Source organism: Pleurodeles waltl, unplaced genomic scaffold (assembly GCF_031143425.1).
Source record: "Pleurodeles waltl isolate 20211129_DDA unplaced genomic scaffold, aPleWal1.hap1.20221129 scaffold_86, whole genome shotgun sequence".
In the NCBI taxonomy this organism is placed as follows: Eukaryota; Metazoa; Chordata; class Amphibia; order Caudata; family Salamandridae; genus Pleurodeles; species Pleurodeles waltl.
In genome coordinates this window covers 1,892,805-1,907,721 of record NW_027150400.1, presented here as the reverse complement: position 1 = coordinate 1,907,721, position 14,917 = coordinate 1,892,805, and the positions used below count along the sequence as shown (strand labels likewise).

General features: G+C 46.7%; 1 long non-coding RNA gene and 4 other non-coding genes across 6 annotated transcripts in view; 2 read left to right on the top strand and 3 right to left on the bottom strand.

Annotated features, from left to right (window-relative positions):
• Window positions 1-14,917, bottom strand: part of LOC138281262 (uncharacterized) — a 196,621-nt gene that overhangs the window by 173,401 nt on the left and 8,303 nt on the right. The window lies entirely within an intron of this gene.
• Window positions 3,137-3,209, bottom strand: TRNAK-UUU (transfer RNA lysine (anticodon UUU)). The gene has a single exon. It is a non-coding gene; the product is annotated as a tRNA-Lys (tRNA).
• TRNAA-UGC (transfer RNA alanine (anticodon UGC)) lies at window positions 3,657-3,728 on the top strand. The gene has a single exon. It is a non-coding gene; the product is annotated as a tRNA-Ala (tRNA).
• TRNAA-CGC (transfer RNA alanine (anticodon CGC)) lies at window positions 4,483-4,554 on the top strand. Its single transcript has one exon. It is a non-coding gene; the product is annotated as a tRNA-Ala (tRNA).
• Window positions 5,633-5,705, bottom strand: TRNAK-UUU (transfer RNA lysine (anticodon UUU)). The gene has a single exon. It is a non-coding gene; the product is annotated as a tRNA-Lys (tRNA).

Here is a 14,917-nt window from a genome sequence, read left to right as displayed (position 1 = left end):
GAACACACTCAAAGACTTACTCCAGGCCAATAGGTTTTTATATTGAAATATATATTTTCTTAGTTTATTTTATGAACCACAAGTTCAAGATTTACAGTAAATACTTTAAATGCAAGGTACTTCACTTAGATACTTTAGGAACTTTGACTAAAAGCAATATCATATACAGTCTTTGTAAAAATGGCAATAAGCTATTTTAAAAGTAGACAGTGCAAAAATCAACAGTTCCTGGGGGAGGTAAGTAAAGGTTCGTTTTGGAGGTCAGTAAAACACTTACAAGTCTCAAGTTTTGGGCATCGGCAGCCCACCATTGGGGGTTCAAGGCAACCCCAAAGCTACCACACCAGTAGCTCAGGGCCGGTCAGGTGCAGAGGTCAAAGAGGCGCCCAAAACACATAGGCGCCTATGGGGAACAGGGGTGCTCCGGTTCCAGTAAGTACCCGTGTCCTCGGTGGGCAGACCAGGGGGGTTTTATAGAGCACTGGAGGGGACACAAGTAGGCATACAAAGATCACCCTCAGCGGCACAGGGGCGGCCGGGTCTTAGGTAGAAAACAATGGTGGGACCCAGGGGTCACTCTAGCATTGCAGGCAGGGGACAGCCACCACCTGGGCTAGGCAGAGGGTCGCCTGGGGGTCGCTCTTGCACTGAGGTTCAGTTCCTTGAGGTCCTGGGGGCTGCGGGTGCAGTGTTGGTTCCAGGCATCGTGTCTCTTGTTACAGGCAGTCGTGGTCAGGGAGAGCCTCTGGATTCTCTCTGCAGGCGTCGCTGTGGGGGCTCAGGGGGTCATCGCTGGTTACTCACGGGCTCGCAGTCACCGGGGAGTCCTCGCCGTGGTGTTGGTTCTCTGGATCTCGAGCCGGGGCGTCGGGTGCAGAGTGTAGAGTCTCACGCTTCCGGCGGGAAACGTGCAGTCTTGGAAAGTTGCTTCTTTGTTGCAAAGAAGTAGCTGGTTTTGAGCAGGGCCGTTGCTCACGGGAGTTTCTTGGTCCTTTAGTCCAGGGCAGTCCTCTGAGGCTTCAGAGGTTGCTGGTCCCTGTCAGATGCGTCGCTGGAGCAGGTTTTTGAAGTTGGAGACAGGCTGGTAGGGCTGGGGCCAAAGCAGTTGTCGTCATCCGTCTTCTCTGCACGCTTGTAGGTCAGCAGTCCGTCTTGTTTCTTCAGGTTGCAGGAATCTAGTTTCCTAGGTTCTGGGGTGACCCTAAATACTAAATTTAGGGGGGTGTTTAGGTCTGGGAGGGCAGTAGCCAATGGCTACTGTCCTGGAGGGTCGCTACACCCTCTTTGTGCCTTTGGCATGGATGCCCTTGGCATCATATTCTGGGGGGAAGACCCCTTGGGTCTACCCCTGTTTATTATATAGCCTCTGGCACACCTGGCCAGGTATGTAAAGGTTCTGCATCTGGGAGGAAAGGTTTATAGAAGGGGGGGGCCGGGTGGCTGATTATACTCTCGACCCCCAGACGCAGTCAGGAGCTCTTAGGCTAGGGACCCCGTAGCCCATAAACAGTGCCGGCCAGAGCGCGGTGTGTGACTGCATGCTGCTGAGAGGGACCCCTGGAGCTCAGGACCCCACCGCAAAGCAGGGGCTGCAGGGGATTTTGTTACACCAATGCACCAAGCCACTGCTCTTAGAACACCTGAATGTCACAAGACGCATCAAGACCCACAGGGTGCACAGGTAAAGTCAAGAAAGCAGAAGCCCTCCCCTCCACACTCACTCAAGACTCCCCACAACCCAACACTTCCAACCCACTCAGCCAATCTGCTTCTTCTTGTCCCTGCTGACCCACACCAACCACCCAAAACTCCCGAAGGAGAACAAGGCAAATCCTTCTCCCACCCAGTAAAGCAAACTGTGAGATGTGTGATATGCCTTGGCATACGCTGCACATTTTGCGAATGTCAGTCAGGTTGAAGCTGAAGTTTCCTTATGGCTAATGCTGAAGGCCCAGGAGGCTTTGAGCAGTGGCGGCCTGAAACATATGTGGAATACGGAGACTGCAGTTCAAATGAAATGCTGTAAACCAGTGGTTCCCAACCTATGGTCCGGGGACCCCTGGGGTCCGCAAAGCCTCCTCAGGGGGTCCGTGACTGCTTAAAAAAATTAATAATATTAATGTATAAGTTCCACAGCTTTCAGTAATGACTCATTGGGGGGTCCCCAGTTTCCAATAATGATTCAGTGGGGTGCCCCGGGTTCCAGTATGATAAAGTGGGGGTCCACAGAAGTCAAAAGGCTGGGAACCACTGCTCTAAACAACAAGACATACAGAGATGTGCCTTTCAGGAGAGAATACTACATAGAACAGGGGTTCTCAGGCACTGCAGCAAGGATCTGGAACCCTCTCCCACCAGCTCTTAACGCAACCCCCAAGGTGACCATGCTGACAATGGAATTCAATAAATCCTCGTATTACAGAGACACTTTGGATAAAGAGAGGATTTGAATCGAATATGTTGACCTGAACTATCTATTCTGGTACCAACTCTTTCTTCTGGGTGTTGTTGTGAAGCTTGCTTTTTGATTGGTTGGTTGTAAGCTTTTTTGAGGGCCGTGTATTCAGAGAAGAGCTTTTAGTTGCATCTGTTTCCTTGCTGCTGTTGTATGTTGTTTGCTCGCCTTTAAGTGATTATTGCAGTCTTGGGAAGTCCTCTAAAGGATTTGGGCCAAGTACGTATTACATAAAACTGCCAAAAAGATGGAAGGCTCCTGTCAGCCTCTGGTCCCAAAGGACATCTCTTTAACACGAGATCCTATTTTACCAGATAACTAAATGGACATGCTTTTTTTTCCTCTCGTCTTCTCTGAGCGTGTTGAGCTTACTTCTCGTATTTATATTTTCTAACACAAAAAGGAATACATCTGCACATAAGCCTAGCATGTTTTAGAGTTATGTTTTCCGTAGGTGCATGGTGGTGTGCTGGGAGACACTCCCAAGAGTTCAGGGGTAATAATTACTGTCAGTCACAATGTTGCAGCTTCTCTCCCCGCCCTCTTCTCCTACGTGCGGGCTAGTGGTCGAACCATTCCTGTTTAGGCAGCCTCGAGCTGCGCCGACCTGTGTAAATAGTGCTAAATGTGTATTGTTGTAGACAATAAAATAAAAAAATTTACAATTAAAGAAAATAGATCCGCCCGAATAGGGACTTGAACCCTAGACCCTCAGATTAAAAGTCTGATGCTCTACCGACTGAGCTATCCGGGCTTCATGAGTAACGACGTCCTCCCTTGTACTAAGTGAAAGTGCTGCGTGTAAGAGTCCACACGGGGGACTGATCTGCAGGGTGCGCTGTTCTCTCTGGAGACCCGAGCTATCCCCAAACCCCTTCATCAGGGACACCCACGAACCATGGCTTCTCTGAAAGCCCGTCTCACAGTCGCCCCAAACCCGGTGCCTACGTCCTCTCTTTCCTACCACTGCCCATCTGCGCTGCCAGTGGAGGAGAGTGTGGGAGCTGCATGTCTTCTAGGCGCCTTCCAATGCGTTATACCATGTGCTCTCGTGGCTCAGTGAAAAGGGGTTAATGTGAGGTAGAAATGTGAGGGCCTCCTGCGAGAGCCAATGCTTAGTTACAATACTCACAATGTACTGTGAGCGGAAGCTGTGGGCGGGTCGGGTTATCCTCTTCCGGCGCAGCAGCGTGTGTAAGAAGGGGATGTAGCTCAGTGGTAGAGCGCATGCTTTGCATGTATGAGGCCCCGGGTTCGATCCCCGGCATCTCCACTCAGAACTTTTTTATTTTTTTTACTTGAAATATATATAGTATGATAGATGCGTATTATCATTAATACTTTTTACATCTCCACTCATATTTTTTTTATTTTTTTTACTTGAAATAAAGTATGATAGATGCGTATTATAATTAATACTTTTTATAGAACTTAACTGATACTACAGAGGTTCCCTGAGGCTGGTTGATATATAGAGAAGGAGTAGAACTGAAGATCGCCGGCCACAGGTAGTCACTGCCTTGTTTGATCACAATATCGTCAATACCACATGCATAGTAATGTTGTTTCTACTGTTATTACAAATCAAGAAAAGTTAGGAAACAATTTAAAAAAATGAACAAAATAGGACTACGCATAGAACCGACGGCACAAATACACAGTTTCATTCAAGCTGCGAGGACATGATGTTGGATAACGTGGGAAAGTTAAGCTTGGCACACGATCACAAATGAAACAGGAAAATATTAAACATTACATTCAATTCACAGGATTTACTTGCGTTAGATTGGGAACACTCCCTCTTGAAAAAAAGGAAAGGGAAAAGAGCAAACAGATCGTGCCTACCTGTGTGAAAAGGGCTGATTTTCCGGCTGCCTCGCACCAAACGTCCTGTCCACATTTCAGAGCCTTCCACAAGTCCATTTGTGTCACTGCAGAACACTCCTCGTACAGAATACAGCCGGGGCTGTACCAGGCTGCTCAGTCGTGTCATATTCTATGAATTATGGAGCAATTAATTCTCATCTGGGGATGTAGCTCAGTGGTAGAGCGCATGCTTCGCATGTATGAGGCCCCGGGTTCAATCCCCGGCATCTCCAGTATATTTTTTTTAGTAACACAGAGACTGTTTTTCTGATTTTCTTCTCACGTCTACTGTTTTTTTTTTTTTTTTTAAATGCATGTCTGTTTTATTTTTCTCAGAAGATGATCCAAAATTATCTGGCGACAGAAATAAGGTCATTCACATCTATAGATCATGCTGTGCTTTGTTGTCACTTGCAAACCGAGGAGGCGCTACGGGGATGGGAGCGCCAGAGATTATCTTCCGTTTTTAAAGTTTTAGTGACTTTATAAGTATATCTCGTTGTCGATCTGTCACCCACGACAGACATGTTTTTTCACATGTTAGGAGTAGATTTAGCGAGAAATAAAAGGTATTCGACAGTATTGATTTTGTTGCAACAACTATTTGATTCGATTGACCAGGTATCAACACATCATTTAGTCTATTCAGGGCATCAATACATTACTTACAAGGGTGGACAGGGCGCCACTCCACGGTTCAACCCTGAAGTGCAGCAGCTGTTGAAGTACATTATTCACATCTAGAGGAGCAAGGGGCACACAAGGCATCAAGGGATTATTTTATCCAAAGATACACCCGATAGACAAGGCATCAGTTGTTTATTTACACCCAAACATGCACCTGATAGACAAGGCATCAGTTGTTTATTTACACCTAAACATGCACCTGTTAGACAAGGCATCAGTTGTTTATTTACACCCCAACATACACCTGATAGACAAGGCATCGATCCATTCTTCACATTCAAAGATACACCTTCTGGAAGAGGCATCAACGCATTCTTTACACCCAGAGATATCTGATAGAGAAGACATGGATACAATCTTACACCTGCTGGACGAGGCATTGATACATTCTTTACATCAACAGATACTCTTGTTAGACAAGGCATCAATACCTTTTTATACCAAGAGAGACGCTGTTAAGTAAGGCATTCATGCATTCTTTACTCTTAGAAATATACCTGCTAGACATACTTTACACCAGGACAGTGCTTAATTTGTAAATAAAAACGTGCCGGTGCTCAAAGCTGTCCTCTTAAAATTGTTGTAGACAATTAAAAAAAAAAAATACATTAAAGAAAATAGATCCGCCCGAATAGGGACTTGAACCCTAGACCCTCAGATTAAAAGTCTGATGCTCTACCGACTGAGCTATCCGGGCTTCATGAATAATGACGTCCTCCCTTGCATCAAGTGACAGTGCTGCGTCTAAGAGTCCACATGGTGACTGATCTGCAATGTGTGCTGTTCCCTCTGTGGCTGTCTCTGGAGATCCGAGCTATCACCATACCCAGGGGTGTAGGAGACAATACATTTCTGGGGGGGACACAGACAGTCTTGGGGACTTTCAATCAACCCTATACAAATCGCTTGTTGTTTGCGAACTGCAGGCTCCGATAAATATACACAATCATATATATTAGAAGTGAAATAGGGAGAAAGGAAGGCATGTTTTCACAGTCTGAAAGTATCTTTTATTGTTATTTACATTCACAAAGTAATTAGCTCAAATGTGAAAATAACGTGATTAACCTCGCATCTTCATGCACCAAGAAAATAAAGGTAGGAGGGTAAAAAGGAAGAACATACCCTTTGTGCCCCACACCCATCATGCCCTTCGCCTCATGCCAATTGGAACCGCACTGGAGATATCAAAAGCGATTAGGTACAACAGCTGTAAACTTTGCTCGGAAACCATAGTTCTAATAACACTTCTACTCCTGTGTGTGATCTTGGGAAGCTCAGCTCCACATCAGTCATAACTAGAAGCATTTCAACTGAAGACGCTCTTGGAGTTACAGGCTATATAATGATGGATTCTTTAAACTCTGTATAAACTGCAGTCGCTAATTTCTTTAGAATCAGCTGTTTGTGATGCACCAAGTCACTGATTAAAAAGAAAAGACATCAGAAAATGACTATGATAGTGTTATTACAGTCGAGTTCTGACATTACAATGCCTTCTGCCAGAGCTAGCAGCCAAGGTGAAAGGCAGATCAGGTCACAGAGCATAATTAATGCAGCTGTTGAAAGCAAAAAAATGGAATGTTGCTTTTCTTTCTTCTGCTCTACTTTAACAGCTTGGAATGACAGAAGCTATGCACAAAGGTTTTAAGTGGTTTGTGGGAAAGTTGGTGGTGTGACCATGTATTATATGGGGTAAAATACCCCCTGCGTACATAAGGATATTGCAAGTCACCTTGAAGTTCATACCTTATAAACAAGCATTGGCAAAGCCAATAGGTCTCACCTATGCAAGTTCTATTGCCTTTGCCAATGTGTTTTTGCCATTCTGTACACTAGTACGACTACTATTCAGCCTGGCCCAAAGTTAATGGCATAAAGGAGAATGATGTGTCATCAACTGGTGTGGCGTAGTGTCATGGAGTAAGTAGAGTGTCCTAGAATGGAGCAGTAAACTAACTTTAAAGGAACAGGGGTCCCTTGAATAAAATGCAACACCACTACCATAAAAAAATGATATTAAAGTAGTATGGAAATGGAATGTGTCATGCATTTATTCAACATCAACAGAGGAAATCGAGAAAGACTGGTACTCCCGCATTACACAAGTTATCTGTAAATGTCACCAATCACAAGAAAAATGTAAAAAGTAACCTATATAGTACAGTGGTTTGGAGGAGGCTGGCCTGGTTTGTAGTGAGTAACAATGGTACTTACACCTTATACCAGGTCCAGTTATCCCTTATTAGTAAAATGCAGGCAGTGTCTAGAAGCCAGGCTCTCTAGGGGTAGCTGTAGCTGAGCAACCAAGGCTATCTAGGAGACATGCAAAGCTCATGCAATACCACTGTAGTCACACATTACTCACACACATGAAAGAAAATACTTAGGGGGTCATTCCGACCCTGGCGGTAAAAACCGCCAGGGCCGTGACCGACAGAAAGCACCGGCAACAGGCTGGTGGTGCTTTCCTGCCCATTCTGACCGCGGCGGTAAAGCCGCTGTCAGAAAAGGGGATCCGGCGGTTTCCCGCCGGATTTCCCCTGGCTGGGCTGAATCTCCATGGTGGCGCTGCAAGAAGCGCCGCCATGGAGATTCCGACCCCCTTCCCGCCATCCTGTTCCTGGCGGTTTTTACCGCCAGGAACAGGATGGCGGGAACGGGTGTCGTGGGGCCCCCTAACAGGGCCCCAGCATGATTTTCACTGTCTGCTTAGCAGACAGTGAAAATCGCGACGGGTGCAACTGCACCCGTCGCACCCCTGCAACACCACCGGCTCCATTCGGAGCCGGCTTCTGGGTTGCAGGGCCTTTCCCGCTGGGCCAGCGGGCACCCGCCGGCCCAGCGGGAAAGTCAGTATGGCCTCCGCAGTCTTTTGACCGAGGAGCGGCCAAGTGGCGGTTCCCGCTTGGCGGGCGGCACCCGCCAATGTAGGAATGACCCCCTAAGTGTTACAAAAATAAAGGTACTTTATTTTAGTGACACAAATGTCAAAAATACCATAGAGACTATACTCCCTTGGGAGATAAGTAATACACCAATTATATACACTAGTATGCAGCAATAGCAATAAAAACAGTTAGAAAACAGTGCAATTAGTGAAAATCACAATGGTTAGAAATGGGCCAAGGGGAAACACAAACGATATACTAACACCGTGGAATGTTAATGTCGGTTTCCCACCTAGGCAAGGGTGGTGTGTAGAGGGGTGCTAGGAGTATTAGAAAACACCAAAGGTAAGTAATAGAACCTACCTCAGAGCCCAAGAAAGCAGGAGTAAATCACAGTAACTTTCCTATATCACACAAGAACACGAGAAAGAAGATAATGCAAGAACCAGAAGAGACTTCAAGACACAAAGGGTAGATTCCTGGACCTAAAGACCTGTGTAAGAATGGGACTAGGTCTAAGAAGCACAGAAGAGTCCAGGGAGGACAGGAGACCCCGCTAACCCGAATCAAGGTGCAAAAGAAGAACCACTGGTGAAGGACAACAGTCAGTACTGCACCCAAGAAGATGGATGCGGGTTCCTGGTTGGTTCAGATGATATCCCACACAGGATGGATGACTGCAGTCTGGTTTGCCTCGCTGGATTCCGCCAACAAGCCTTGGCGCACGCAAAGCTCATGGTTAGCGGAAAATGGCACTGCCCAGGACCAGGAGGGACCTGGTGGACCCTACCCAGGAGGGGGAGTCAGAGGGGGCCCTCAGCAACTCAGAGAGCCCACAGAAGACCAGGCAGTGCACACAGGAGTCCCCCAGCATGGGGACAAAGGAGTTGCAAAAGGAGGCCCACGCAGCGCAAAATCAAAGGATCCCACGCCGCCAGAGAACCACTCAGGAAGCTTTGCATCGCAGGAAGGAGTGCTGGGGGCCGGAGCTACATTGTGCACAAAGAATTTCATAGAAAGATGCCAACAAGCCTTGGCAACTGAAAAACATATGGTGCACAGGGGTACAGTCTTGCGTGGAAAGGCAAGCTCTTACCTCCACCAAAGTTGGACAGTAGGACGTCAGGACCATCGGGACCACTTCAGTCCACCACCTGTGATGCAGAATCCATGCAACTCATCAGGAAAGGGGACCCACGCAGATGGTTGTCGTTGCAGAGAGGTGCCTGCTGAAGCAGGGGAGTGACTCCTTCACTCCAAGGGAGATTCCTTCATTCTTTTAGTGCAGGATGAAGACCGTCTGTCCTCTGAGGATGCACGACCGGGAAACAGCTGCATTTGCAGGCCAGAGCTGAAGATACAATGTTGCAGAAGTCGTCTTTGCTTCTTTGTTGCAGTTTGTGGAGTTCCTGGAGGGTCCAGGTGCATTTCTTCAGTGAGAAGGTGAAGTAAAGGATGCAGAGGATTCCTGCTGGAGTCTTGCAATCTGAATCTGAAGAACCTCCCAAAGGAGAGAGCCTAAATAGCCCTGAAAGGGGGATTGATCAGCTAAACAGGTAACCTATCAGGGGACGGCTCTGACGCCACCGCTGGCACTGGCCACTCAGATGCTTCCAGAGTTCGCTGCCAACTTGTAATCCAAGATGGCAAAACCCAGGGACCCTCTGGAGGAGCTCTGAGCACCACACCTGGGGTGGTGATAAACAGGGGAGTGGTCAATCCCCTTTCCTTTGTCCAATTTCGTGCCAGAACAGGGACTGAGGGTACCTGAACCAGTGTAGACTGGATTATGCAAGGAGGGCACCAAATGTGCCATTCAAAGCATTTCCAGTGGCCTGGGGAAGGAAGCTACCTCGCCCAAGCCTGTAACACCAATTTGCAAAGGAAGAAGGTGTAACATTTCTCTCCCAAAGGAAATCCTTTGTTCTGCCTTCCTGGGCTTGAGGGCAGAAACCTGTCTGAGAGGTGGCAGCAGCTGGGGCTACCTGGAAAAACTCAGAAGGCTGGAATGGCAATACTGGGGGTCCTCTAAGGAGCCCCCAGAGTGCATGAAATCATACAACCAATGCTTGCAAAAGAGTTGGGGTATGATTCCAACATGTTTGATACCAAACATACCTATGTTCGGAGTTACCATTATGTAGTTGGACATAGGTAGTGACCTATTTCCAGTACATGTGTAAAATGGCATCCCCGCACTCACGAAGTCTGGGAAAATGGTCCTGGAGGTCGTGGGGGCACCTCTGCTAGCCCTCACACACAGGTACTCTGCACCCTGCCCTCAGGGCTGGAGGGCCTGCTATAGGGGTGAATTATTAGTGACCCGGTGCAGTGTAAATGGCAGCGAAAGGGTGCATGCACCTTTTCACCCAGGCTGCAATTTCAGTCCTGCAGAAGCCTTTTGCATGGGCTCCCTATGGGTGGCAAAAGAAATGCTGCAGCCCATAGGGATCCCCTGGAACCCCAATGCCCTGGGTACCTAAGTACCATATACTAGGGACTTATAAGGGGGCACCAGTATGCCAATTGGGGGTGAAATACTGGGTTACCAGTCTGCACCAACCATAATTTAAGAGAGAGAGCATAACTACTGGGGTCTTGATTAGCAGGATCCCAGTAGACACACTCAAAGACACTGGCAAACAGGCCAAAAGTGTGGGTAACCAAGCTAGGAAGAGGCTACTTTCCTACAAGGTTAGCATCCACAATAATGATTTACAAGCTTTTATACCCCGACTTTTACATGAATGACTCAAATAGTGAATCTAGAAGTCATTAGGTCTAGTACCTATGCTTATGCCAACTTAAGTACAATATCACAAATTCAAGTCAAGGTACTTTGGCCGATTATATTTCGATCCCCTAGACAAGTATCAGGATCATCCTAAGCCTTCCTTAAGCTTGAGTTAAAAGGGTTACAGAGTGCTTGTAACTAAAACGGCCAAGATAAATCTGACTCACGTCTCATATGAGTGAGAAGGCAATCAATGGAGATCTGAATCTCTAATCAAGCACCAATGCCATAAAGTAGTAGTAGAGTGGAGTAGTGTCACAGTGTAATAGAGTGTCATAGAGTGGAGTGGCAGAGTGTCATAGAGTGGAAAGGCATAAAGAAGAGTGAAATGGCATAGAGTGAAGTAAAGTAACGTGAAGTGGCATAGAGAAAGTTGGGTAGAGTGTTGTTGAGCATAGTACAAGGTTGTGCAGTGGCGTAGAGTATCATAGATTGAAGTGGCATAGAGTGGCGTGGAGTGGAGTAAAGTGGAATGAAGTGGCCTATAGGGAGTTGTGTAGGGAGTTACAGAGTGGAGAAAGTGTTAGAATTTAATGGAATAGAGTTTCAGCGTCTAGTATCATGGAGTGTAAAGTCAGAGTGAAGTGTCAGAGTGGAGTTGGGTGGTCTAGAGTGAAGTGGCATAAAGTACAGTGGTGCAAAGTAGATTGGTGTAGAGTGTAGTGATATAGAGTGCATTGGTTTTGAGTAAAGTGGTATAGAGTGCATTGGTGAAGACTGCACTGGTTTAGCGTACAGTGCAGTAGCATAGAGTGGTGAAGAGTAGAGGGGAGCAGAGTGGAGTAGCGCATCATAGATTGCAGTGGTTCAGAGTGCTGTGTCATAGAGTGATGCAGTGCATCGTAGAGTGGAGTGGTACAAGGTAGAGTAGACTGGTGTAGAGTGGAGTGGTGGAGTGCAGTGATGCAGAGTAGAGTGGCATAGAGTGTAGTGGCATATAGTACATTGGTGTAGAGTGCAGTAGAGTGGCATATAGTTGAGCGGTGCAGAGTAGAGAGGAGTATAGTTCAGTGGCAGAGTGCAGTGTTGCAGAGCAGAGTGTCGTAAAGGGCAGTGGTGTAGAGCAGAGTGGCATAGAATTCATTGGCATAGAGTGCAGTGATGTAGAGTGATGCAGAGTAGAGGAGTGGCGTAGAGTACAGTGGTGCAGAGTAGAATAGAGTTGCATAGAGTGCCGTGGCATAGAGTAGATTGCTGCAGAGTACAGTATAGTGGTGTAGAGTAGATTGTTGCAGAGTGGAGCATAGTGATGTAGAGTGCAATAGCATATAGCAGTGCAGAGCAGATTGGAGTGGCGCAGGGTACATTGGAGTGGTGCAGGGTATATTAGACTGGCATAGCATAGAGTGGAGTTGCATAGATTGCAGTGGCATAGAGGAGATGATTTTAAAGTAGAATGAAGTGCCCTACAGTGGAGTGGTGTAGAGTAGATTAGAGTGCAGTGGTGAAGAAAACAGTGCAGTGGGACAGAGTACAGTGGCATTGAGTGCAGTGGTGCAGAGTAGAGTGGCGTGGAGTTCAGTGGCAGAGAGCGCAATGTTGCAGATTAGAGGGTCGCAGAGTACAGTGGTGTATTGTAGAGTGGCATAGAGTGCAGTGGCATAGACTGCTGTGGCGCAGAGTACAGCGGCATTGAAAGCAGTTGAATAGAGTGCTGTGGTGCAGAGTAGATTGGCATAGAGTGCAGTGGCATAGAGTGCATTGGTTTTGAGTAAAGTGGTGAAGAGTGCACTGGCAGAGTGCAGGGGTGTAGTGTACTATGGTTAGAGTAGAATAGCATAGATTACAGAGGCGTAGTGTAGAGTGGTGTAGAGTGGAGTGGTACAGCATAGATTGCAGTGGCGTTGAGTAGCACAGAGTGGAGAAAAGTGGTGTATGGTGCAGTGGCATAGGGTAGATTGTTTCAGAGAAGAGTGAAGAAAAGATGGAGAAAAGATAATATACTTCAAGATCCTTAAGTATGTAACGATAACAACAACATCAATTATAACGCTAGGCATAACGGTCCAAAATGAAATTTGGCTTCTCCCTGTTAGCCAAGCTGTAATCAAGCCCTTCATTACCTAGATAACTAAACATTAAACATAAATGTTAGACAAATATACCCTTCTAATAGCTAAATTGTTGTGTGAAAAGGTAAAATCTGGGCTCAATCTCGACTTCACTGTTTCACCAACTGGTGTGATCTTAGGCAAATACAAATATTGTGTTTCACAGAGTCTCCTTTCTAGCCTGCAGGCATCAGGGTGAGTGGGACTCTGTTTTCTCTTTAGATCTTCCTCATTGTCCTGCAGCTCCTCTTAAAGGCCTCCTGCAGTGCTCCTCTTCAAGGCGGCAGCAGGTGATGCAGACAGTAATCACCCAAAACTCTTTTCTCCTCCTCCTGCCCTTTGTTCTTATGAGCACCCTTAATGCCCACAGGTGTGAACAGGACAAACAAAAGGGCAGAAGAGGGCGCAGGGGGCCTCCGGACTCACCTTCATTCTGCTACCATCAGATTGGAGGATGGTCGGTACAGGGCTATTATAAGTAGCGCTTTTGTGCGCTAATGCCCTCTGAACAATAAAAGTGAGAGGGGAAATTTTTTTGTCCCCTTGTCCCCCCACCTTCGTCCCCCATGTCCCCCACCCTCCAAAATCTGGGGGGGATACATCCCCCGCGTCCCCCCACTTCCTACGCCCATGACAGTACCCCTTTATCAGGGACACCCATGAACCATGGCTTCTCTGAAAGCCCGTCTCACAGTCACCCCAAACCCAGTGCCTACATCCTCTCTTTCCTACCACTGGCCATTTGCGCTTGCAGCGGTGGAGAGTATGCGAGCTGCATGTCTTCTAGGCGCCTTCCAATGCGTTATACCATTTGCTCTCGTGTCTCAGTGAAAAGGGGTTAATGTGAGGTAGAAATGTGAGGGCCTCCTGCGAGAGCCTATGCTTTGTTATAATACTCACAACGTACTGTGAGCGGAAGATGTGGGCGGGTCGGATTATCCCTTTCCGGCGCAGCAGTATGCTTAAGAAGGGGATGTAGCTCAGTGGTAGATCGATCAGTAGAAGAGGCATCAACGCATTCTTTACACCCAGAGATAACTGATAGACAAGACATGGATACAATCTTACACCTGCTGGACGAGGCATTGATACATTCTTTACATCAACAGATACTCTTGTTAGACAAGGCATCAATACCTTTTTTATACCAAGAGAGACACTGTTAAGTAAGGCATTCATGCATTCTTTACTCTTAGAAATATGCCTGCTAGACATTCTTTACACCCAGACAGTGCTTAATTTGTAAATAAAAACGTGCCAGTGCTCAAAGCTGTCCTCTTAAACACGGGAATGCTGCAATTAAATTTAGGAACACGGAATACTGAAGGGGTGTAATCTTGAAGCCACCTCTGGCCTCTTCAATCCATTTAAAGCCACTCCCTGCCCCTTAAGCTCACTCTTGCAGCTTTCTTCTTTCTCCCTTTGTGACGCTTTTTCATTTTTCCCGCCCTCCATCTTTACCATATGTGTCTTTTGCTCGCAGCAAATGCTTGAGGCAGAAGAATAAGGCTTGGCCCTCAAAAACAAGTGCTGGTGCTCAGCACTGGAAACAACAAGCACAAATTAAGCACTGTACCCAGAGATATGCCTGATAGACAAGGCATTGATACAGTCTTTACACCCAGAGATACCCCTGACTGACGAGGCATCAATACATATTTTACACTTAGAGATATGCTGGTAGACAAGGCATTGATACATTCTTTACACCCAGAGATATGCCTGATAGATGAGGCATTGACACATTCTTTACACCCAGAGATACATCTGCTGAACGAGGCATTGACACATTCTTTACACCCAGAGATACTCCTGCTGGACAAGGCATCAATACATTCTTTACAACCAGAGACACACCTATTCTTTATACCCAGAGATACACGTGCTGGACGAGGCATCAACACATTCTTTAAACCCAAGATATGCTGCTAGAGAAGGCATTGATACATTCTTTACACTCAGAGATATTCCTGCTGGACGAGGCATCAAGACATTCTTTACACCCAATATTGTGCTGCTAGAGAAGGGCTTGATACATTCTTAACACTCAGAGATACTTCTGCTGGACGAGGCATCCATACATTCTTTACACTGAGAGATTTGCCTGTTATACGAGGGAACGATACATTGTTTACACCAAAAGATATGCTGTAAGTGAAAGCATTGATATATT